The sequence below is a fragment of the Carlito syrichta genome, unplaced genomic scaffold (assembly GCF_000164805.1).
Source record: "Carlito syrichta isolate Samal-C Ts95f unplaced genomic scaffold, Tarsius_syrichta-2.0.1 Scaffold308186, whole genome shotgun sequence".
In the NCBI taxonomy this organism is placed as follows: Eukaryota; Metazoa; Chordata; class Mammalia; order Primates; family Tarsiidae; genus Carlito; species Carlito syrichta.
Window position 1 is genome coordinate 71,578 of NW_007252282.1, and position 3,471 is coordinate 75,048.

Genomic DNA, 3,471 nt, shown 5'->3' on the forward strand with positions numbered 1-3,471 from the left:
AGGTCTCGAACCCATGGGCTCAGGCAATCCACTCACCTCGGCCTCCCAAAGTGCTGGGATTACAGGCTGAGCCACTGAGCCCGGCCTGTTTTTTTATTTTCTGTATTTTGATGCTTTGACGCCAGGAGGGACGTCCCTCCCAGATTTAGCCACTTCCTCCAAAGAGTGAGCCGCTGGCCCTTGAGTGTGCCTTTCACATGCAAACCAACCAATCCAATGCCCCACCCAGTCGCCTCTTCTGCAGGGCTCTCACACTCAGGGCCACTGTTCCCCTGCCCTAATCATCCCAGGCAACTAGGCCCGGCCCCTGTGCCTCAGAGCCTGTTGAAAGTATTCACACCAGGCAATCTTAAGACTGCCCCTGGCTCGCCCATTCCTTTGCCAGGAAACCACAACAAAGGCTCTTGCCCACATCTTTGCCTGGCTCACTCTGCCTCCTGACTGACCCTGGTGTTCCCTGTATGGCCCCCAGGCATGCTGTATCCCACCTCTTGAGATCTGTGAGTATAATAAATTTTTTTTGTTGGAGTTGGAGTTGGAGTCTCGCTCTGTGGCCCAGGCTGGAGTGTAATGGCATGCACGCTCACAGCCACCCCAGCGTTGACCCTCAGGACTCCAGCGATTCTTCTGCCTCAGCCTTCCAAGTAGTTGGAACTACAGGTGCGCACTACCACACCTGGCTAATTTTTGATTTATTGTAGAGACAAGGGCTCTCCAAGTTGCCTGGGCTAGTCTCAAACCTGCGGACTCATGCAATCCACTCGCCTTGGCCTCCCAAAGTGCTGGGATAACAGGCTGAGCCACCGAGTCCAACCAACTTTTCTTTTTTTAAAAAAATTTTATTTTAAAGATTTGGGGTACAATTCAGGATTAGGAACAAACATCTTTTCAATGGCAGTCACCTCCTGATCTGTTAGCCTCCCTACACCTAAATAACACTAATCTATGTTCCCCCACCAACCCCCAGTGGCTTCCAGCTTAGAATACAATTTAGGCTTCTCTCCAGGACCTAGAAAGCTCTCTCTGCTCTGGTCCCTGCCCCACCCCACCCCTCTCTACTCCTCCCCAGCTCCTTCTCCAGCCCCTCTGCCTTCTTCCTGCTCCTCACACCCGGCAGATCCTGGCTGTTCCCTCTGACTGGAAGTTTCTTCTCCCAGAGCTCAGCAGGGGTGGCTCCATAACACGTCCAGGGCTCAGCTTACATGTCACCTTCTCGAGGCCTTATGAAGAAAACTCCATCAAGGAATAATAACAGTCAACACTTTGTGGGTGTTTCCACGTACCAGACACTGTTTTAGGTAATTTCCGTATACGATTCACTGTTTGAATCCTCACAACAACCCTCTAAGGTAGGTATTATTAGTATTTCCATTTTGCAGGTGAGGAAACAGGCTCAGAGAGGTTAAGTGACATGACCAAGGTCTCACAGCTAATGGGCAGAAAAACCAGGACTCAAACCCAGCAGCCCGTTTCCAGAGTCCATGCTCAGAAACACTTTGCCTTATTTCCTAGCACAGCATAAGTTCACAATAAATGTTAGCTATTACTACTACTGTTGTTTTATCAGATACTGAATTTCACCTGCCAACTTTCTTTAATTGAATATGAATCCCTTTATAGGAAAGTCATTTACTGTTCAGTTGGCCACAGTCTCTTTTACTCCTTATTGTCTTAGACCATTTACCTGACTTGCTTGGACCCTGAAGGCACTGGTGTTTGCAGTCCCTTCTCTGGGTGCCTCTTCCATATTCTCTCATTCTTTTTCTTTTCTTTTCTTTTTTTGAGTTGAAGTCTCACTCTGTCACCCAGATTGGAGTGCAGTGGCACACTCCCAGCCACTGCAGTCTCTACCTGCTGGGTTCCAGCGATCCTTCCACGTCAGCCTTCCAAGTAGCTGGAACTACAGGCATACACAACCATGCCTGGCTAATTTTTGACGTATTGTAGAGATGAGGTCTCACCAAGTTGCCCAGGCGGGTCTTCAACCCGTGGGCTCAGGCAATCCACTCACCTCTGCCTCCCAAAGTGCTTGGATTACAGGCTGAACCACTGAGCCCGGCCACATTCCCCCATTCTTTTAGCCAGTGCCCGCTGTGCCAGGTGCTGTGCTAGGCCCACAGAGATCAAAAGGCATGCTTAGCCTCAAGGAACCCTTGGCCACATGGGTCACTGCATTGTATGTGAACTGTCATGGGGGTATCAGGATGTCAATGAGTGTTGGGGAGCACTCCTGGGCACAGAGGAATCAGTCAAGGAGGATGTCCCAGAAAATGTGACATCTCTACTGGGTCTGAAAGACCAGACAAGAAGGGTGCCACACAAACAAATGGAAACAGCACAGGCAAATGAAAGGAGGTGGTGAGTGCATGCATGTCTAAGGATCGGCAGTCATGCTGGATGCTAAGGAGAGTGTATCTGACTGACTTGAAGAAGTTTATCCAGATCTTGAAGGATTTCTGATAAGGACTGCAATTTTTGTCATGGAGGCTGTGAGCAGTCCTGGAAGAATTTTATTCGTTTTTTGCACCCAGTTTCAATCTTTTCTCAGAACACACACCATCCCCTGGTTTCCAGAACTCAGATTGTGCAGTGGTCACGTCATCATTGGCCAGGGCTCAAGGTTACAGTGCAGAGGCTCCCTAAGCCTCCCTCCAGTCTAACCCCACCCACTGCCTCTTGCCGATCATGCCCTTGTGCTGGGTCCCCTGGCCCCACCTCAGTTGCCATGTTTTTATAATTCCCTCAGGCTCTGGGCAAGCAGTGCCAGCTGCAATGGGACCTGGTCATATAAGGAAAACACTGTGAGCTCCCCTTTCTTTGCAGGAAGCCCCTGCTTTTCTCTAGGCTTCCTAGTCCCTGCTCCTCCCAGCTAGGGCTCTGGCAACTGCCTTGGGGGATGTTTCCCCCCTAACCTCCCCGCTCTGGAGTTAGGTCCAGGCAGGGAATACAGGAGCAGCCTCAGAGACCCCAGTTCCTGTCCTTTCCCTCTGTGGGCTGTGCTGGGGACCCGAGAGCATCCTACTCTTTACTGGCTGCACTCCATCTGGTACCAATCTCTCCGCCTTGCCCCTGGTCCCACACCTGGTCCTGCACCAGGCTAAGTGGTCTCCCTTTTTTTTTTTTTTGAGTTGGAGTCTCTCACTCTGTCTCCCAGGTTGGAGTACAGTGGTATGATCATGGCCACCACAGCCTCGACCAGCTGGACTCAGGTGATCCTTCCACCGCAGCCTTCCAAGTAGCTGGAACTACAGTACAGGCATGCGCCACCACACCCAGCTAATTTTTTTTTTTTTTTTTAGTTGGAGTCTCACTCCGTCACCCAGGCTGGAGTGCAGTGGCATGCTCTCGGCCACCCCAGCGTTGATCTGCTGGGCTCCGGCAATCCTTCCGCCTCAGCCTTCCAAGTAGCTGGAACTATAGGTGCTCGCTAGCATGCCCAGCTAATTTTTTGATTTATTGTAGAGATGAGGT